A 23773-nucleotide genomic window follows, 5' to 3' on the forward strand; every position below is an offset into this window, starting at 1 on the left:
GGGGTGGGGTGGAGGGATGGGGAGAAAAGGCATACAACTGTAATTGAATAACAATAAAAATTAAAAAAAAATAAAATAAAATAAAGAGTGAATTATAAAAAAAATGAAAGACGAGAGATAACAACTGATACCACAGAAATGGAAAGGATTGTAAGAAATTACTACAAAGAAGTATGTGCCAAGAAATTTGAAAACCTAGGTGAAATGGACACATTTCTAGAAAACTATAACTTTCCTAAACTCAATGAAGAGGAAGCAGAAAACTTGAACAGACTAATAACAGCAGACAAAATTGAATCAGTAATCAAAAAACTTTCAACACACAAAAGTCCTGGACTGGATGTATGGTTTCACAGGAGAAATCCACAAATCATTTAATGAAGAGTTAACCCGTATCCTTCACAGACTATTCGAAAAAATACGAACTGATGGAAGACTCCCAAACTCTTCTTATGAAGCCAGGATCATCCTAATCCCCAAACCAGGTAAAGACAAAACAAAGAAAGAAAACTTCAGGACAATATCGCTGATGAACATAAATGCTCAAATCCTCCACAAAATATTAGCAAACCGCATCCAGCAATACATTAAAAAGATCATCCACCATGACCAAGTGGGATTCATCCCAGGGATGCAAGGATGGTACAATATTTGCAAATCAATAAACATAGTACATCACATAAACAACAGCAAAGACAAAAATCACATGATCATATCAATAGTTGCTCAAAAACCATTTTATAAGGTATAGCACCCATTTATGATAACAACATTCAGCAAAAGGGAATAGAGGGAGCATTCCTCAACATAATAAAGGCCATATATGAGAGAACTAAAGCCAACATCACACTCAATGAGCAAAAACGAAAATCTTTGCCACTAAGATCAGGAACAAGACAAGGTTGTCCACTTTCACCACTTCTATTCAACATAGTATTGGAAGTTTTAGCCACAGAAATCAGACAAGAAAAGGAAATGAAAGCCATCCAAAATGGAAAGGAGGAAACCAAACTGTCACTGTTTGAACATGACATGATAGTGTACATAGAAAACCCTATAGACTCCCCTAAAAAACTGCTCCAGCTAATAAATGAATTTGGCAATACAGCAGGAGACAAAAGCAATATCCAGAAATCAAAGGCACTTTTGTATACCAACAATGAAACATGAGAATGAGAAAGCAGGAAAAAAAATCCCATTTGATATACCAACAAGAAAAATAAAATACCTAGGAATAAACTTAACCAAGGAGGTCAAATACTATATTCAGAAAACTACACAACACTGAAGAAAGAAATTAAGGAAGACACAGACAAATGGAAATATATGCTGTGTTCATGGAACAGAAGAAATAAAATCAACAAAATATCCATACTACCCAAAATAATTTATAGATTCAATGCACTACCTATTAAAGTACCAATGGCGTATTTCACAGATATACAACAATCATTTCAAAAATTTATATTGAACCATAAACAATCCCGAATAACTGCTGCAATTTTGAGAAAGAACAGCAAAGTAGGAGGGATCACGATACCTGATACCAAACTGTATTACAAGGCCACTGTATTCAAAACAGCCTGCTACTGGCATAAAAACAGACAGATAGACCAATGGAACACAGCAGAGTGCTCAGAAATAAACCCAAGTGTCCACTGTCAATTAATTTTCGACAAAGGTCACAGCAGCATAAAATGGAGCAAAAATAGCCTCTTCAACAAATGGTGTAGGGAGAGTTGGACAGGTACATACAAAAAAAAAGAAACTTGAGCACCAACTTACACGATATACAAAAATAAATTCAAGGTGGATAAAAAATTTAAATATAAGTTGTGACACCATTAAAGTCCTAGAGGAAAACATAGGCAGGAAAATCTCAGATGTTCAAGGAGCAATATTTTCACTGATATGTCCCCTAGAGCAAGGGACATAACGGAAAGAATAAACAAATGGGACCTCATCAAAATAAAAAGCTTCTGCACAACTAAAGAAAAAAGTATTAAAATAAAAAGAGAATCAAACATATGGGAAAACATATTTGCCAATGATACTTCACACAAGGGTTTAATCTCCAAAATATATAAAGAACTCACATGACTCCATTCTAAGAAGACAAGCAACCCAATTGAAAAATGGGCAAAGGACTTGAACAGACACTTCTCCAAGGAGGACATACAGAGGGTCCAGAGACATATGAAAACATGCTCAGTGTCACTAGCTTCCAGAGAGAGGAAAATGAAAACCACAATGAGATAACACCTCACACAGGTTAGAGTGGCCATCAAAACCAAAGCAACAAACAACAAGTGCTGGAGAGGTTGTAGAGAAAAGGGAACCCTAGTGCTCTCTTGGTGGGATTGCACACTGGTGCAGCCACTATGGAAAACAGTATGGAATTTCCTCAGAAAATTAAAAATGGAACTGCCTTTTGACCCGGCAGTTCCACTGCTAGGATTATATCCTAAGATCCCTGAAACACCAATCCAAAAGAACCTGTGCATCCCCGTGTTCATAGCAGCACAATTTACAATAGCTAAGTGCTGGAAGCAATCAAGTGCCCATCAGTAAATGAGTGGATCAAAAAACTATGGTACATTTATACAATGGAATTCTGTGCAGCAGAAAGAAAGAATGAGCTCCTACCCTTTGTGAAAGCATGGATGGAACTGTAAAGCATTATGCTACGCAAAATAAGCCAGTGGTGAAAGACAAATACCATGTGATTTCACCTTTAGTAGGAACCTAATTAACAAAACCAACAAACAAGCAAAATATAATGAAAGACACTGAAATTGAGAACAGGCTGACAGTGACCAGAGGGGAGAGGGGAGGGAATTTTAGGGGAAAAGGGTGAAGGGCTTGCAGGAACAATTATAAAGGACACACAGACAATACCAGGGCAGGTGGAAACAGGAAAGGGAGTTGAGGAGGGCTGTGGTGTTGGGATGGGGTAGGGGGAGAAAGACAGAAAACTGTACTTGAACAACAATAAAAATATTAAACGAAGACAAAAAGCATTTGAAAGAAGCTATGAAAAAAATTCTCTAATAGCAATTATAAATCCTCTTAAAACAAATGAAAAATAGAAAATCTCACAAAAGAAATAAAAGTTATGAATAACAACCAAATGGAAATTACAGATCTGAAAAATAAAATAACTGAAGTAGCTCACATGTAGGGTTTGATACTAGATAGGACATGACAGAGGAGAGAATCAGTGAACTGGAGAATAGATCAATAGAATTTACAGAGTAGACAAGAGAAAATCAGCACAAAAAAAGAGAAAATAATCTCAAGGACTTTGGAGGACAGTAATAAACAAGAGGGAAAATTTGTAACATCAAAGGATGGTACAGTAAAGAGGAAAACAGAGAATGGGATTGAAAAAGTACTCTGAAAAATAGAGGTTGAAAAATCCAAATTTGGCAAAAGATATAACCCATTAAAAAAACTGAGCCTACCCCAAACAGAATCAATACATACAATATTTAATTTCTGAAAACTAAAGGTAAAGAAAGAAAAATCTTAAAAGCACATCTGAAAATACCATGAAACAACAGGATCTAATTATCATTTATATTTATAGTACACTGCTCCTAACAGCAGAAAACACAACTTCCAGGTGCCCATAAAACATTCACAAAGAGCCCTTGCTAGTGTGGCTCAGTGGACTGAGTGCGGGCCTGTGAACCAAAAGGTCACCAGTTCAATTCTCAGTCAGGGCACATACCTGGGTTGCAGGCCAGATCTCCAGTTGGGGGAGTGCGAAAGGCAACTCATGGATGTTTCTCTCCCTCTCCCTCACCCTCCCTCCCCTCTCTCTAAAAAGTAAATAAAATCTTAATAAAAATAAAAAAGAATATTCACCAAGAAAGACCATACTATAATGGAATCAAATTAGACATCAATATAGAAAGAAAACAAGAAAAATCTCCAAACACTTTGAAATTAAACAACATAATCCTAAATAATTGATGGGTCAAAGAGGAATTCATAAAAGAAATTTTCAAAGTATAGTTGACCCTTGAAGAGCATGGCGGTAGGAGCACCAGCACCCCATGCAGTTGAGAATCCATGTATACCTTTGGTGTGTTTTTTTTTTTTAGTTATAGTTGACAGTCAATATTATTTTATATTAGTTTCAGGTGGAAAATCCATGTGTAACTTCTGACTCTCTGAAAACTTAACTACTAACAGCTTACTGTTGACCAGAAGCCTAACTGGTAACAAAAATAGAAAATTAAAACACATAATTAACAAATGAAAAAAGCAAACAAAACATAACCAGAGACATTGAAGTTAAGAGCAATCTAACAATAGCCAGAGGGGAGAGGGGAGGGGATAGTGGGGAGAGGGGTTTTCAGGAACTACTATAAAGGCCACATGGACAAAACCAAGGGGGAGGGTGGAGGCGTGGGAGGGAGGTGGGTTTGTCTGGGGTGGGGTAGAGAGCTGAGAAGAAAATGCAGACAACTGTAACTGAACAACAATAAAACACATCTTGTGTATGTATTATATTCTGTATTCTTACAATAAAGTAAGCTAGAGAAAAGAAAATGTTATAGAGAAAATCATAAGGAAGAAAAAATACATTTACAGGTTTTATGGAGGAAAAAATCCATGCATAAGTTGACACATTAAGTTCAAACACAAATTGTTCAAGGGTCAACTGTACATAGAAATGAATGAAAATGAAAATACAAGATAACTGAATATGTACACAGCTAATGCAGTGATAAGAAGGATATTTATAATATTAAACACTTACATTAGAAAAGATGAAGTGTCTGAAATCAATAATCAAAGTTCATACCGATGGAAGCAAGGCAGGGAGGTGGGTTTGGTGGCGGGGGAGAGTAGTGGGGAGTAAATGCAGATAACTGTAATTGAACAACAATAAAATACTTTAAAAAAAGACATTATTGAACATGAAGGTCACTGACTTTTAATGCTGAATTATCTATCTGAACTTTTCTGCCAGTTTAAAAAAAAAAATGTGTTTTGCACGTCCCCTAAAGCAAGGGACATAAAGGAAAGAATAAACAAATGGAACCTCATCAAAATAAAAAGCTTCTGCATGGCTAAAGAAAACAGCTCTAAAATCCAAAGAGAACCAACAGTATGGGAAACATGATACCTCAGACAAGGGCCTGATCTCCAAAATATATAAAGAACTCACACAACTCCACTCCAGGAAGACAAACAACCCAATTCAAAAATGGGCAAAGGACTTGAACAGACACTTCTCCAAGGAAGACATACAGAGGGCCCAGAGACATATGAAAAGATGCTCAGCATCACTAGCCATCAGAGAGATGCAAATGAAAACCACAATGAGGTACCATCTCACACCAGTCAGAGTGGCCAACATAAACAAATCCACAAACAAATGTTGGAGAGGATGCGGAGAAAAGGGAACCCTAGTACATTGTTGGTGGGAATGCAGACTGGTGAGGCCACTGTGGAAAACAGTATGGAATTTCCTCAGAAAACTAAAAATGGAACTGCCCTTTGACCCAGCAATTCTGCTGCTGGGATTATACCCTAAGAACCCTGAAACACCAATCCAAAAGAACCTGTGCACCCCAATGTTCATAGCAGCACAATTTACAATAGCCAAGTACTGGAAGCAACCTAAGTGCCCATCAGCAAACGAGTGGATCCAAAAACTATGGTATATTTACACAATGGAATTCTACGCAGCAGAGAGAAAGAAGGAGCTTATACCCTTTGCAACAGCATGGATGGAACTGGAGAGCATTATGTTAAGTGAAATAAGCCAGATGGTGAGGAACAAATACCATATGATCTCACCTTTAACTGGAACATAATAAATAGAAAAAAAAAAAAAGGAAACAGAATATAACCAGAGACATTGAAGTTAAGAACAATCTAACAATTGCCAGGGGGAGTGGGGAGGGGGCAGTGAGGAGAGGGGATTACAGGAACTACTATAAAGGACACATGGACAAAATCAAGGGGGAGGGTGGAGGTGGGGGAGGGAGGTGGGTTCGCCTTGGGTGAGGTGGAGGGATGGGGAGAAAAGGCATACAACTGTAATTGAATAACAATAAAAATTAAAAAAAAAAAAAGAACAAATGGACAGTAACCAGAGCAGTACAGGGAAAGGGATAATAGGGGATAGTAGGTTAAAGGCCATAAAGGAACGTGTATAAAGGACTCATGGACAAAGCCAAAGGGAGTAGGTACAAGGGTGGGAGGCGGGAATGGGGGGATGAGGGAGCGTGGTGGGTTGAAAATGGAGACAACTGTATTTGAACAATAATAAAAAAATTATACAGCAAGTGGTATTTATTCCACATATGTAGGGCTGGTTTAACACTTGAAAATCAATCAATGCAATTCACCATACCATCAAGCTAACAAAGAAAAATCTAAAATGACTGTATCAAGTAAGGTGGAAAAACTATTTAACACAAATATGTTATTGATTTTTGAGAAAGGTACAAAGGTGATTCAATGGAGGAAGATAGCCTTTCAATAAATAATGATAAAAAAATTGAATATCCCCCCCCCAAAAGTGAATGTCAATCTAAAACTCACACCTTACACAAAAATTAACTCAAAATGAATCATGAGCTTAAATATGAAATGTAAAACTATAAAGCTTTTAGAAAAAGAAAATCTTCTGGATCTAGAGTTAGACAAAGAGCTCTTACATTTCAAACTAAATGAATAAATCATTACAGGAAAAATTGGTAAATTACACCTCATCAATTAAGACTTTTGTTTGGCAAGATACAATGTTAAAAGTATAAACAGACAAGTTACAGAGTTAGAGAAAATATTATACCGCATAAAGAACTGGTATCAAGAATATATAAAACTCTTAAAACTTAGTAAAAAAAGGACAATAGAGCCCTGGCTGGCGCGGCTCAGTGGATGGAGTGTCAGCCTGAGAACCAAAGGGTCATGGATTAGATTCCCAGTCAGGGCACATGCCTGGGTTGCAGGCCGGGTCCCTAGTACAGAGCGCATGAGAGGCCACCATACATTGATGTTTCTCTCCCTGTCTTTCTCCGTCCCTTCCTCTGTCTAAAAATAAATAAATATTTTTTTTTTAAAAAAAAGGACAAAAGACATGAATAGACACTTCACCAGAGAAGATGTGCTGATGGCAGATACACACATGAAAATGTTCAACAGCATTACCAGAAGGAAAATGTAAATTAAAATCACAATGAGAAGTCTTTATATCTATTAAAAGGGATAAAGTTTTTTTAAAAAAGCAGTGACAACACCAAATCTTGACAAGAAGGAGACTCAATCCCTCACACATTGCTGTTGAGTATTAGTAATACGGCACAGACATTCTGCAAAAGAACTTGGGAATTTCTTAAAAAATAAACATGTACTTCCCATCCTCCCTAGCAATTCCTGGGCATTTATCCCAGGGAAATGAGACTAGGTCTACAAAACAAACTGTAAACAATGTTCACAGAAGTTTTATTCATAAGAGCCCCAAACTGGAAACAACCTAGATATCCATCAACAGGTGAAGAGTTATACAAACTATGATACATCCACAATACCATGGAATATGTCTGAGAAATAAAAACGGACAGTCTATTGATGCACGTGACAACTTTATCCCAAGTAATTATGCCTAGTGAAAAAAAAACTAATATCCTAAAATTGCATACTCTGATCCCATTTGAATAATATTTATAAAAATGTCAAGATTATACAAATGGAGAACAGATTAGTTGTTGCAGGGCCAGGGAAAGGAAGGCAGTGAGTGTGGCTATAACAAACTGACAGTGACCAGAGTGGAGGGGCAAGGGGGATAACAGGGAAAAGAAGGGGAAGGGTCAAGTCAAGGAACATGTATAAAGGACCCATGGACAAAGACAATGGGGGAGAGGATTGAATGTGGGAGGTGGGGGTGGGTAGGGCTGGGGAGAGTAATGGGGGAAAATGGGGACAACTATAACTGAACTACAAAAGAAGAAAAAAAGGTAACAGGAGGGATCCTTGTGGTGATGGAACTGTTCTGTATCTTGACTGTATCAAGATCAATATTCTACATGTATAATGTTATTCTTGGGAGAAACTGGGTACAAAGACAAAATTTTTTATATTATTTCTTAGAAGTACATGTGACTCTACTATTACCTCAAAATAAAAAGTTAATAAAAAACAAGGACAATTAGAAAGGAACATAACACAGACTCTAAGAATACAGACTCAACCATTACCACATGTGTGACCAGTGGCAGGCTATAAAATCTCTCTGTGCTCCAAGTTTCTCATCTATAAAATGGGAACAAAAATAGTGCCTATTTTATAGGGTTACTGTGAGGATTAAATGATGTGAAATTTGTAAAGCACTGTCAAATTATTAAATATACAGTAGTTATATAATAAATGTTAGCTATGATTAGTAACAGTAATAATTTTATTATAATGGTATTCAGAAGACAAAGGTATCCTGTTAGTGTTCAATTTCCTATGCTACAGAAATCCATTCTCTAACTTCTCCTTCAGCTCTTCAGTCATTTACCTAATTTTCAAACACTATTCTAAAGCTATACAAGGAAATTATGCCTGTACATGAGAAATAAAATTAAACTCATGAAAATTTTCAAACAAACAGACTTTCTTAACAGTTGAAGTAACAGTAGAAACAAAAACAACTGGAACACTGTCATTAATCTCAGTTGATATCAGTGGCTTTTGACTGAAGGTAAAGCCACTGATAGTTGTGGTGGTGGTAGTACTGGTGGGGGTAGTCATTGATGGTGAAGCTGGAAAATAAAATGTATAATGTTACCAAGAAAAGAGACTTTTATTTAGTCCTTGATTCAGGGCAAAAACTATAGAATCATTATTTTAACTGTGAATTAAACTCAAAGCTGTATGGATTTGAACTTAATGCTGTTGTAATATGAAGTTACACATAGCCAGGTAGGCATCTGGATTAACCTTCCTGCTGAAAACTAAAACTCCTGGATAAATACATAGAAAAATAAAATTTACAACCTAACCAGACCTATAACCAATAACAAAATTGAAAAAATCCTCAAAACTCTTCCCATAAAGAAAACTCTAGACCCACATGACTTCACTGGCAAGTTCTATTAACCTTTAAAAAAATAATAATTGCAATTTTACACAACTCTCTGTACATCCATCTTTGTAAATACATACACAAGTACATTGTGTAATTAATTCCTAGAAATGAAATTGCTGGGTCAAATGGTCAGCATGCTCTGAATTTAAATATATCTCACCAAATTGCCCTACGAAAAAGATTTGCCAATTTACATTCCTATCAATAGGTAAGAATACCTGTTTCTCTACATCACAGCCCACACAAGGCATACATCTCTACTATTCTAATGGATAAAAGTTTCTCACAGTTTTATTTACAGCACAGAATTCTCTCCTTTGTGTCTTTTACCTGTTGAATCTCTACCAGAATGCCGTGCCCTCTGTAGATGAAATCACCAGTATATTTCTTTTTTTAAGTATATTTTATTGATTGTGCTATTACAGTTGTCCTAATTTTCCCCCCCTTTTACCCTTTCCTCCCTCCACCACCCCCCTCACCCTCCAGCATTCCTTTCCCCACAGTTCATGTCCATAGGTCATATATGTAAGTTCTTTGGCTTCTCCATTTCCTATACTATTCTTAACCTGTCCCTGTCTATTTTGTGCCTACCAATTATGATCCTTATTCCCTGTACCTTTCCCCCCCATTCTCCCCTCACCCCCTTCCTGTTGATCTCTCTCCATGTGATCTCCATTTCTGTGATTCTATGCCTGTTCTAGTTGTTTGCTTAGTTTTTGCTTTGTTTTTTTTAGGTTCAGTTGTTGATAGTTGTGAGTTTGTTGTCATTTTACTGTTCATAGTTTTTGATTTTCTATTTCTTAGATAAGTTCCTTTAACATTTCCTATAATAGGGGCTTGGTGATGATGAACTCCTTTCACTTGATCTTACCTGGGAAGCACTTTATCTGTCTGCCCTTCCATTCTAAATGATAGTCTTGCTGGATAGAGTACTCTTGGATGTAGGTCCTTGCCTTTCATAACTTGGAATATTTCTTTCCAGCCCCTTCTTGCTTGTAAGGTTTCTTTTGAGAAATCAGCTGACGGTCTTATGGGAACTATTTTGTAGGCAACTGCCTCCTTTCCTCTTGCTGCTTTTAAGATTCTCTCCTTATCATTAATCTTAGGTAACTTAATTATTATGTCTCTCGGTGTGCTCCTCCTTGGGTCTAAATTCTTTAGGACTCTCTGAGCTTCCTGGACTTCCTGGAAGTCTATTTCCTTTGAGAGATTGGGGTAGTATTCCTTCATTATTTGTTCAAATAATTTTTCAAAACCTTGCTCTTCCTCTTCTCTTTCCGGCACTCCCATGATTCAAATGTTAAAATGCTTAAAGTTGTCCCCAATGTTCCTAAGCCTCTCTTTACTTTTTTGCATTCTTATTTCTTCATTCTGTTCCAGTTGGTGGCTTATTTCTTCCTTTTGCTCCAATTGTTGATTTGAGTCCTAGTTTCCTTCCCTTCAGTGTTGGTTCCCTGTATATTTTGCTTTATTTCACTTTGTGTAGCCTTAATTTCTTCCTTCGTTTTGTGACCCAGCTCAATCAATTCTCTGAGCATCCTGATTACCAGTGTTTTGAAATCTGCATCAGACAGGTTGTCTATCTCCTCTTCACTTAGTTCTTTTTCTGGACTTTTAATCTGTTGTTTCACTTGGGTGGTATTTCTTTGTCTTGGTGTATCTGTTACATTGTAAGGGCCGGAGCCTTAGGTATTCACCAGGGTGGGGCAACTCTCTTTGCTCCCTTGTGTGCTGTCTGTGGGGGAGGGGTCAGAGAGGGAACAATACCACTTGCTCCACTCTTGTCCCACTTTCTGTCACTTCCCTAGCTTCCCCCAAGCTGATTGTGCCCTTTCAGGTGCTGATTTGCAAGTCGGTGGATTTGTGTACATTTCAGGACCCTGTGGGTCTCTCCAAGGAATTTTCCAGTGAGGCTGTGGGTTTCTCGCACCACCAGAACCCCCACAGATTTTTTTTTACAGCCTGGGATTTTCAGTTTTTAGTTTCCCACGCTGACATCCTAGGTTTCCTGGTGTGTCTTCTTACCCAGTTGTTCCCCATGGCTTGTCTGTGTGCAAATGTGGGATTCCCCTGCTTGGGCCACTAGCTGCTGCCTTGCCTACACGGTCCTCCAGCCGCCGTTTTGCTGTAGTCCTTCCTCTCCACACAGCTGCTGGTCTCCACCCCTACTACCATCTGGGTGAATGTTTCTTTAACTCCTTGGTTGTTGGACTTCAATGCACATGTTTTTCTGGCAGTTTTGATTGTTTTTTGCTTTTTGGTTATTATCTTTTTTTTTTTTTTTTTTTTTTTGGTGGTGCAAGGAAGCGAAGCATTTCTGCCCATGCCTTGATCTTGGTTGGAACTTCCATTAAAAGGCAAAATCATTAGTATACTACATGACCAACGCAAATTTCTCCTTCGCCTGTTTATTGGCCACTTCTCCTCTAATCATCATTATATCCTGGTTTTCTGAACTTCTATAGTACTTTTGCTTTTTCCTAAACACTAAGTACTTAAAGAACAAGCTCAGAACATCGTGGCTGGGAGACTGGAAATATTTTCTTTTTGATTCTTTATTTTTTCAAATGTTCTTATAATTAATAAATGCTGCTTCTATAACAAAAATGTTTTAAATATATTATAACATGTACACCATTGTTTGTTTTACATTAGCCTTGATTTTCCAATTAGCAATATGTTCAGGTTAGTGGCTGTACTAGATAAATACATACATCATGGTGCCTGCCAACATGCACTGACTATTCTAAAGGAAATGGCCTACTTCATTCCTGCTGAGAGATCAGGCTCAGACACCCGTATTTTATTCTAGCAACTCTGTCTTTTCATCCCAGTTCATATCTGACTGAGACAAGGATGGCCATCTGGAGTACAGGAAGCCATCCTATATGTTACTGGCAGCCTATGAGAAGGTATGGCATAAAAAGCTGTAGCCAAACAGGGATAACATAGGTCAGAATCTTATGTTCAAAAATTCAGAACTATAGAAAGAATTCAACTGTAAGTAACAATATGGAAATATCTCCAGAAATACAGTATGGAAAGAATCAGACTTTAGCAGAAATTTGGAAATATTTCCAAAAGTGTGGAAAGAATCAGACCTACAGCCAACACAGTTGAAAAGACTGACAGAAGAAGAACATGAAGTAGAAAAAAGGGGCCGTGAGCAAGTCAAAATTAAAAGTAAGCTAAAACAGTAAGGCAAAAAAAAGAGGTGAAGAAACCAATGGGAAGTTATAAAAAAGTAGACAACGGAAAATAATGGCATTATGTTTATGCAATACTAGATTCAGAAGGTCCCTAAAGTTGCCTTGAGAACAATTCTTATTGTGCCCTGGCTGGTATGGCTCGGTGGATTGAGTGCCAGCCTGTGAACCAAAGGTTTGATTCCCAGTCAGGGCACATGCCTGGGTTGCAGGCCAGGTTCCTAGTAGGGGGCATGAGAAAACACATTGATGTTTTTTCCCCTCTCTTTCTCTCTCCTTTTCCCTCTCTCTCAAAATAAATATTTTTTTTAAAAAAGAACAATTCTTATCAGTTTTAGTAGTTTCTTGGTAGAATCTTTGGAGTTCTCTGTGTATAGTATCACGCCATCTGCAAATAAAGACAGTTTTACTCCTTCCTTTCCAATCTGGATGCCTTTTATTTCTTCTTTTTGTCTGATTGCTGTGGCTAGGAAGAACTTCCAGTACTATGTTGAATAAGAGAGATGAAAGCAGACATTACGTTACCTAATATCAAATTATACTACAAGGCCATAGTAGTAAAAACAGCATGGTACTGGCATAAAAACAGACACATAGATCAATGGAACACAATAGAAAGCCCCCAAATAAACCCACACCTTTGTTATTGATTAATATTCAACAGAAGAAGCAATCACATACAATGGGCTAAACATAGTTTATTCAATAAATGGTTTGGAGAAAATTGGACACACACATGCAGAAAAATGAAACTAGACCACCTTCTTACACCACACACAAGAATAAACTCAGAATGGATTAAAGACTTAAATATTAGACCCAAAACCATAAAAATCCTAAAACAGTAAAGGCAGTAAAATCTTGGACATAGATCATAGCAATTATCTTATCTGATACATCTCCCCAGACAAGGGAAACAAAAGAAAAAAATTTAAAAATATGATTACATTAAACTAAAATTTTTTGCACAGCAAAGGAGACTATCAACAAAATAAAAAGACAAACCACAGGATGGGAGAACATATTCACCGATACATCTGATAAGGGGTTAATATCCAAAATTTAGAAAGAACTTACAAAACTCAACACCAAAAACACAAATGACCCACTTAAAAAATGGGCAAAGGACCTGAACTGACACTATGGAAAAGACAACATATACAGATGGCCAACAGATGTATGAAAATATGTTCAACATCACTAATCATCAGAGAAATGCAAAGTAAAACCACAATGGGATACCATCTCACACCTGTCAGAAGGGCTATCATTAGTAAATCAACAAACAACAAGTGCTGGCAAAGATGTGAAGAAAGGGGAACACTTTTGCACTATAGATGGGAATGCAGACTCATGCAGCCACTGTGGGAAGCAGTATTGAGATATTTCAAAAAATTAAAAGTGGATCTACCTTTCGACCCAGCAAAGAAACCCAAAATACTAATTTGAAAGAACGTAAGTACCCCTGTGTCGTCTGTAGTGTTATTTACAATTGCCAAGATTTGGAAGCAGCCCAAGTGTCCATCAGTACATGAGTGGATAAAACAACTATGGGACATTTATGCAATGGAATACTACTTGGCTGAAAAAAAGAAGAAACTTTTATGTTTTGCATCAGTATGGATGGATCTGGAGAACATTATGCTAAGTGAAATCAGCCAGTCCGAGGAAGACTATTACTATATGATTTCACTCATATGTGGAATCTATTGAACAAACTGAACTAACAAACAAAATAGAGACAGACTCAAAGATAGAGAGCAGGATGACAGCTATTGGGGGTGGAGGTGAGAGGGTGGAGGGATCAAGCAAAAAAAGGAAAAAGGACTCATGGACATGGCAACAGTGGGTATAAGGGGGTTAAATGGTAATTGATAGAATACAGTAAAAAACAGGTATTTGTTAAAAAAAAAAAAAAAAAAAAAAGCTTGGGTCCTGTGTAGCATTCTTCATAGTCATATGTCATGACATTCTTATAATAGTCCTTGTAAATGAGTTTATCTTTACTCAAAGAAATTTTTTCAAAAAGTAATCTAGATTTATTGGGGTAATCATATTGTAAATTAAAAAAAATGTTAAATCACTATGTTGTACACCTGAAACTAATATAATATTGTATGCCAACTTGAATTAAAAACATTTAAAATGAAAATTAAAAATGTAAAAATTGTGAAATTTTCTATAGGAAAAAATTGTCTGCATTTCCTGACAAGGACAGAATTCTAAGATTGTATGTATGTGTTTTTTCCAATTTTGTAAAACAAATACATTTAATGTATGTCTGTATGTGTTTGAAAAGAAGCTGAAAAGAACCAACAGTTCTCTCTATAGGAAGTAATATATGTCTATATGTCTATTGCCGGTGAATATGGTTTTTATAATAAAAAACTAATTACCATCCCTACCATTAAAGAAAGAGCTATACAGGCAAACAAAACACCTTCCAGAGATGTTATGTGATACCTTCAGGAAATTAAAACCTGTCAGACTAAACATAAAGGGATGTTCAGTCATACAAAATTGTATGATTCTTTAAATGTTTTTATATAGTATTTATCTTTGTTTCTTGTTTATGCTATTTTAAAAATGTATAAATTAGCTCTGACATAAGAGATAATATTTAAATAATAATATTTCAATTAATATCAAAAGAAACAATGGATTTGAGAATGAAGTTTCTATCACGATCTGATTTTGCAAGCTACAACTTTGGTCTAAACTAAATATGGTCAACTGTACATACCTGTGTAGTAAAAGAAAAACACAATTCTATAAATAACAGAAAATAATTGCATACCCAACTTGGATTTGCATCTAAATAAATCTCATTCTGATGGCCTTAAAAATCATTATATAAAATAGTGAAAACAGCCTTTCAAAGATTCTACTATCCAGTTTTCTTACCCTGTTGCTTATCAACAACTGTGCATCTTCCTCCTTCACAGACTCATACAAAAGATGAGAGTGATGGCAAACTTCTCTTAAAACTTGCTGATTCTATCTAGAGTAAAGAATCATCCCAAACGGTATAAATTTGTAGTCAGACACCTGAAAACTGCTCCTCTAAAAGGGTGAACAAGTTGTCCTGGCTGGTGTGGCTCAGTGGATTGAGTGAGGGCTTGCAAACCAAAGAAACTCCTTTCACAACTCTCATAGGTTGGCCGGGTGGTGTAGTACACAGTACAAACTCAGTTAAGTGTTGTGCAGAAGAATATATAAATAGATGGTTGTATGTCTTTGTTTAGGAATAACTACTTTAAGGTTAACAGGGATTGACTTTTACTTTATGCCAGGTTTGCAGAAAGATTCATTTCAGTCCTAATCAAACATTTAGGGTAAAAACAAACAAGACTTCCTTAAAATGTAGTCTGATTTAAGTGGTAGATTGAAGTAGCAACTGTCTCCTAACCACCCATCTCACCATAGCTATAAGGCAATGGGTAACCAAGTTTTCTTCAACCTACAACCTAACTAGCTCTCAACTGGAAGAAACAAATTTAGAATGGGTATATAGGTATGAAGAAACTCTTATATTCAGCTTTAGGGAAGGAACAACTTTAACGCAGATCAGAAATGAACTTTTAGAGGAAAAAAACCTCTATTAATCACAACATATTGCGTCATCTAAATACTATGATCAATAAAAATTCTTAAGTTTAAAAGTTGACAAGAATTTGATAGCAGTTTTGATTGTAGTTATTTCAAAGGAGTAATATCATAGATATCAATTGTCTCATTCTCCCCATGGTAATCATCAATAGAGGCATATCTTTTGATGAGGTGATCAAAACCTAGTTAGTCCTAAAAGCTACAGAATACAACCTACTTACTGTTTGTTGTACAGTACACTTCCAATGACCATCCAAATATATCCCAATGATTCTTAAATCTTGCTAGATGTTGCTCCACATGCTCCAGGGAATTTTAATCCAAATCCTAAAGTTATGTCACCAAGCATTGCAGCCAAATTTATCGGGGCACCAACTGCCAGGAAGAACATAATATTACCTATTACCCTTTTAATAAAAAAAGTGAGGAATTTATATACACTTTTTCATCTGAAGAGACTTTTGGCTAAATTTTAAAAAACTATGGTCAAACCCATTTAAAAAAATGTGTCCTCACCTCAGGACATTTTTTTATTCATTGCTTTTAGAGAGAAAGGTAGTGAGAGAGAGAAACATTGACGTGAGAAAAATCAACTGGCTGCCTCTCGTATGCTCCAGAACCAGGTATCACATACACCCAGACAGAAAATCAGACCCACAATCTTTCAGTTATGGGACAACACTCCAACCAACTAAGACACACTGGCCAGTACTCTGGTCAATCCATTTATATAAAATGTCCAGAAAAGGCAAATCTATGGAGGAAGAAAATAGATTTGTACTTGTCTTGGGATGAATGGTCTTATTGGGTGATAAAAATATTCTAAAACTGGATTATAATGACAATTACAAATGCTGAATTATACACTTAAAGTAAGTTAATTTTATGATATATAGTTATATTTCATTAAAGTTAATTTAAAAAAATACTGTGGTCAAGATTTCATTTTGCAGGCAAGGGCATCAAAGGTAGAAAGGGAAAAAAACCTGTCAAAGGTAAAAGGGCGACTTTTTGACTGAAAATGGAATTCATTCAATAACTTTAACTTCCAACCTCAGGCATCATCATATTCACAATATCTATTGTAGTTGAGAAGGATATTGCTTACATCTATCAAAAGCTTTCACGAATCTCAGTAATGTCTCAAAATTGGAAGTCTACTTGGTAGAAAATACAACTCAAGTAGTAACCAGCAATTTTAATGTTTATCTATGCCAATTGCACAAGAGGATGGGGAGAGTAGGCCGCTATTTTTCATGCTCGATTAGGCGCCAGCAATTCCTGGCAAGATTTATTCCCAGGAATGGTGACAATGTTTCTGTAATAGGGCTTTAGGGGAACCATATTACAGCCAGGATTACAATAACAAAAACTAAGGATGAACATCATGGCCCTGGGAAGATGCCTCGAAAGCACAGTCTGCTTATAGACCTACAAAAAAGAATTGCCTAACACATATACATAATTCAATATTCTCAACATTTGCCATTACTCTAATAATGGAAGATGTAGAGCAAAGAAGTCAGGGTTACAAGATAATTAATGTTCCACTTAGCTTCTAGGGTCCAGATGTTCCCTTCAGGGGGAGAGGCCATGAGACATCACATAGTGTCAATTAAAACCCAAAACTACAGCTAGTCCTTTTGTCATATAACATTTCTGATAGGTAAGATGTAAGGACCACAAGCCTTGTCTATATGGAAGAATATATTGCTCTAGTAAGACTTCCACAGCATTTATTTCCTTATGTTATCTTTTTCACATGGATAATAAGAATTCTTCCCTTCAGAAATACTTGGCAAAACTCCTACTCTTCCTATTCACATTAGCTTCGAGAAGTTGTTTCAAAATATTAAAATGATAATTAATCATATGCTTAAAATTATCATTTTAAACTGCAATAATCCTGTTATTACAAAATTCACAGCTACAGCCATGACAAATAGGCTCTTTAACAAAGTCATTGATATCAGCACTTATAGATGGGTCCAAGCATAATGACAATTTATGAGATGCAGGAGATCCACAGCTTATATTGGAATATTGAGATAAGTGACCTGATGCAAAATGAAAATACTTGTTTTGCAACAGGTAACTTACATGAGAATCCAGTAAGAACAGTGGAGGTGGAAATATTTGATATTGATGTAAACAGCACGGTGCTTGAACTAGTAGTGGTGGCAACAGTAGATGCTGGAGTCAAACCTAAAAATCAAAGTATAAAGCATAAAAATATGTCACACTGAAAACTACAAGACATTGTTGAAAGAAATTGGAGAAAACACAAAGAAATGAAAAGATATTATATTTTTATGGATTGGAAAAATTAACATGGTTAAAATGTCGATATTGCTTAAAGCAATCTATAGATTCGATGCAATCCCTACCAAAATCCCAGTGGCACTTTTCACAGCAATAAAACAAAAAATTCTCAAGTTTGTATGAAAACTTGTACAAGAGACCCGAAATAACCATAGAAACCCTGAGGGAAAAAAAAAACCCAGAGGTATCACACTCCCCAGTATGGTATTGGCAGAAAAACAGACACACAGACCAATGGAAGAGAATTGAGAACCCAGAAATAAACCCACACATAAGTAAGCAAGTAATTTATGCCAAAGGAGCCATGAATATGCAGTGGAGAAAGGAAAGTCGCTTCAATAAATGGTGTTGGGAAAACTGGACAGCCAGATTCAAAAGAATGAAACTAGACCACTACCTTAGGCCGTACATAAAAGTAATTTTAAAACACCATTATAACAAGGTTCATTTATATGCAGAAATAAAACCAAAGCAAGGAAAATCAGCTACTCTGAAATGTAATAAATGTGACATAGTAAAAGCCTGATTTAAAAAAATACTTCAGCATGATTTAGTACAGCAACCCCTCCACTAACATTGTAACAGAGAAATTCTACTTTACTAAAAACTTAAACATAAGAGGAAGATCCACTTCCAGAATTATGATGTAAGAATTCCTGGGGGCCCGCTGCCCAGTGAAACAACTGTAACTTACAAAAATATTTTTTAAAAACATTTAAAATATCTACAAATTGCCCTAAATGTATGCAGCAAATGAAGAAATATTTATTCAAGAAAATCTACTAAAACTCAGTAATACCAGTGACGGTCTAGGGCATGTGAGCCACAACCTACTTCCTTCTTCCTTCCATTCCCCTGCTCACCTTGATGAGCTACACTTGCTCACCTTTTACATGAAGCGATACTTCAGGCAGGAGTAGCCAAGAAGGCTGGACTCCCTCTTTCCACAGCTACCAAAGAAAGAATACAGTATTTCATTGAGAGGACCAAGCAGTCAGCATTTTTCATAACCTCCAACACAGTTATAGGGCTGAAATTCCTTGTGAATATAGCCAAAAGTTGAGGGACTCCATTTCTCAAGTCAGCCCCCACTTATAGGACAGAGGCTCTGAGCTAGGCACAGCAGGCTAAGAATATTGGGGTGCCTTCATCCTTACCATGATTGCCATGTAGGGTTGAGGTTCCATGCCTGAAGAGATTAGCAAGAAGACCAAAGGCAAGTTTTAACCAGACTCATCAAGAAAAAAAAGAGTGAGGACCCAAGTAAATAAAATTAGAAATAAAAGAGGAGAAATAACAATGGACAACAAAGAAATTAAAAACATTGCAAGAAAATACTACAAATACATCATCAAATTGGACAATCTAGAAAAAATTGATAAATTCATAGAAACATAGAATCTTCCAAAACTGAATCAGGATGAATCAGAGAATCTGAGTAGACAGATTACACCCAGTGAAATTAAAGCAATAATCAATAAACTCCCAAAAAACAAAAGTTGTGAACTAGATAGTTTCACAAGTGAATTTTACCAATCATTCAAAGAAGAACACCACCTATCCTTCTCAAACAATTCCAAAAATTTCAACAGAAGGGAAGACTACCAAGCTCATTTCGAAGGTCAGCATTAAACTAATTCCAAAACCAGATAAAGACACTACAAAGAAAGAAAAGGAACATGAATAGAGGACTAATGGGCATGGACAATGCGGGGTGGGGGCCTGGCTGTGGGAGTTGGGGGAACAGGGTAGGGGAGAGCAATCGGGAAGGTGCAGGACAACTATAACTGAACTAAAATTTTTAAAAATCAGAAAAAAATATAGGCCAATATCCTTGATGAACATAGATCCTAAAATCCTCAACAAAATGTGAACAAACTGGATCCAGCAATACATTGAAAAGATCATACACCATGATCAGGTGGGATTTATTCCAGGGATGCAAGGTTGGTACAATACTGGCAAATCATAAATGTCATAGACCACATAAACAAAATAAAGAATACAAAAATAATTATATCAACAGATGCAGAAAAAGCACTCGATAACACCCAGCACTCATTTATGATAAAAACTCTCAGCAAAGTGGGAATAGAGGGAATGCATATCAATGCAATATAGACCATATATGACAAACCCACAGCCAACATCATACTCAGTGGGCAAAAACTACCAATGTTTCACTTGAGATTGGGAACAAGACAGGGATATCTGCTTTCACCACTCTTATTTATTCAACATGGTACTGGAAGTCCTAGCCACAGTGATCAGACAAGAAGAAGAAATAAAAGACACCCAAATTGGAAAGGAAGAAGTAAAACTGTCATTGTTTTCATATGACATGATACTGTACATAGAGTACCCTAAAGATTCCACCAAAAATTTACTAGAACTGAAAAATGGATTCAGTAAATAGCAGGATACAGAATAACTATCCAGAAATTAGTTTTATTTTTATACACCAATAATGGACAACATAAAGGGAAACTAGGAAAACAATCTCATTCACAATTGCTTCAAAAAGAAAATAGTACCTAGGAAATAATAGAACCAAGGATGTAAAAGGCCTGTACTTGGAAAATTGTAAGACATTTAAGAAACAAATTGAAGAAGATACAAATAAGTGGAAGCATATACCATGTTCATGCACAGGAAGAATTAACATCATTAAAATGTCTACACTACCTAAAACATCTAGATTCAATGCAATTCCTATCAAATACCAATGGTGTATTTTACAGAACTAAAACAAATATTCCAAAAATTTATATGGAACCACAAAAGATCTTGTATAGCCACACCATCTTGAGAAAGAACAAAGTTGGAGTTATCACTCTGCGTTATACCAAACTATACTACAAGGCCATAGTTATCAAAATAGCATGGTAGTGACAAGGGAGCAGGGGAGAGGAAAGTTGCCTGATCCCTCCCCTCTCTGCCCTCCCCAAAGTTGCCATCTCCCCAGGGCTGCACAGTCTTATGACCCAGCGGATTCTCCCCAGAGGCCTGGACAGGGAAAGGGCACATGCACCAAGCAGGGGGGTGACAGGTAGGCATGATACCCATGGCCAGGCAGGTATTTGGGCAGTGGCCTGGCAGTTATTGAGACAGTGGCATGCCCAGGTGCATGCCCCCTCCCCTAGCTGTGTGGAGTGGCAGCAGACCCCCTAAGCAGGCTGGGGTTGAGCCTGGTGCCAGTTCATGGGGTGAGAGGGAGGGACTGTGACTGGAGGCTGGCTAGCCACAGTATGGCTCATGGGCCGGGCCCCCGGTGCGCTGATGCTTAGTGTGTTGTGGTCAGTGACTGAACAGTGAGCAAGTTGTGCCTACTCAGGAGCTATGCCAATGACTCATTCCTGGAGGAGTTCGTGCTCAGTGTTAAGACCACTACACAGTCAGGTCACCCTAGGTGGCAAGCAGTATTTCCCGGGACTCTATGACACAGGTGGACAGGAAGCCTATGATTGTCTGGGACCTTTATCTAATAAGCGATGCCTTCCTTACATGCTTCTCTGTGGTAAATCCAGCTTCAATTGTGAAAGAGGAGAGGGTACCAGAACTTAAGGAATATACACCAAATATAACCTTTTTATTAATAGGAACTCAGATTGATCTCCAAGGTGATCCTGAAACTTTAGCAAGAATGCATGATATAAAAGAAAAACCCGTATGTGTGAAACAAGGACAGAAACTAGCAAAAGAGACAGGAGCGTGCTGCTGTGTGGATGGCTGGCTTGAAGACTATTTTTGTGAGGCTATCATAGCCATTTTAACTCCAAAGAAATACACAGTAAAAAAATAATAATAATCAAGTGTAACCTGTTGTTGATTATGTGAGAAACATCTTCAGTGGCTGAGGAAACTGCCCATTTCTCTCTAAGAAAGCTTATGAAATGCTAAAGCTATATTCAGACCTCTTATAAATACTGAAGCAATTTAAAATTTGAAAGGAAAAAAAATCCCGTCCTCAGAATTCTATAAAATTCATTAAGAATGATTCTTAAAGATCCAAGAAGCAGCAAACAGTACCTGAAGCCACAATCTATTATGAATACTTTATTTCAACTAGAAGGTACAATCTCTTAGGGGTTTCAGTTTAAAAAGATACAATCATGTCATGTAACTACATAAAAAATGGTGCTGTAAGTGGAATTGCCTCACTTAGATCATATACATTTCAGCAGTCTTCATGGAATCTGCACAAAATAAAACATCATTCATTATAATTTATTGTTCTTGTATGTAAATTTCTTTCTTTTTAAAAATTTTTATTGTTATTCAATTACAGTTGTATGCCTTTTCTCCCCATCCCTCCACCCCACCCCAGCTGAACCCACCTCTGTACGTTGCTTTCAATTCCAGTATATCCAGATTGGTGAAATAACAAGGGCAGCCACATAGCCAAAGGTCATTCCAAGTGTACACAAGATGAGAGGGCCACACCAGAGGAGAGAATGCATGAATTCAAAAGAGAAAACAAATGCTTTATTATTAATTGAGCACAAGTTAAGTGTAACCTACATATTTTTATACTAATGCTTAATGTGTTTTCTTAAAGAATGCCAGTGTTATAAGGTCACAACTGCATTTATCATGAACACTAAAAATGTACATGTTTTAGTTAATATGCATTCAACTGTAATAAGGCTTCTGGCGACTGCAAATTTAGTTTGATGCTCCCCAAACAGCATGAGAAACATGCTAAAATTACAAATTAAAAATCTAGGTCAGACTTTGCCATAATCTTGGACTCAATTTAGCTCTCTAAAGTTGGTAATTCTGTTTTTGAATTTCCACATTGGCTTGTATATCAAATGAAATGAGAAGTGTGTATGATAATCAAACTACAAGAAACTTTAAATTGTATTAAAGAGAAAATACCTAGAATTCAAGCATGTTACATGGAATTTATAACAGAGCAGTTGTTTCCTTGGCTGGTGTGGCTCAGTGGATTGAGCTCCAGCCTGAAAATTGAAGGGTTATTGGTTCAATTCCTGGTCAGGGCACGTGCCTAGGTTGCAGGCCAGGTCCCCAGTTGGAGGTATACAAGAGGCAACCAATGTTTCTCTCACACATTGATGTTTCTCCCCCTGCCTTTGTCCCTCCCTTCCCCTCTTCTGAAAATAAATAAATAAAATGGAGACAACTGTACTTGAACAACAATAAAAAATATTTTTTAAAAAAGCAATTGCTTCCATTATAAAACTGATGTCACCTTTCAGATGCAGACAGTGGAACCATAGCGCAAGTTATAGAACTACAATGTCTGTCAAAATCTACAGTGTAAGTTAAATAAAATACTGGCTTCCAGATACCCATTTTTTTCAGCCAAAGTGTAATATTTCACAATATTACACCAAGCCAGAAGTAAATAATATTGATTTATTTCATCCACAAGCAATGCATGTTGGTCCTTAAGTGAAAGGTCCTGGTTTTTTGTTTTTGTTTTTTTGTTTGTTTTGTTTTGTTTTTTAAACTTGTTCATGTTATCTGTGAAATTTTGGTAAACTTTAGCCATTCCCAATCTTTTTCGGGGGCA

General features: G+C 36.7%; 1 protein-coding gene and 1 pseudogene across 2 annotated transcripts in view; one reads left to right on the top strand and one right to left on the bottom strand.

Annotated features, from left to right (window-relative positions):
• RBM41 (RNA binding motif protein 41) overlaps positions 1–23773 on the bottom strand; it is a 219495-nt gene that overhangs the window by 129848 nt on the left and 65874 nt on the right. For both annotated transcript variants that reach the window (XM_045188491.2, XM_053917412.1), the window contains exons 2-3: positions 18013–18117; positions 16134–16287 (exon numbers count right to left, since the gene is read on the bottom strand). The gene's annotated coding sequence lies outside the window, so the exon portion shown is untranslated. The remainder of the gene's footprint in view (positions 1–16133; positions 16288–18012; positions 18118–23773) is intronic.
• On the top strand, positions 21483–22295 carry LOC112296862 (rho-related GTP-binding protein RhoQ pseudogene; annotated as a pseudogene).

Source organism: Desmodus rotundus, chromosome X (assembly GCF_022682495.2).
Source record: "Desmodus rotundus isolate HL8 chromosome X, HLdesRot8A.1, whole genome shotgun sequence".
NCBI lineage: Eukaryota > Metazoa > Chordata > Mammalia > Chiroptera > Phyllostomidae > Desmodus > Desmodus rotundus.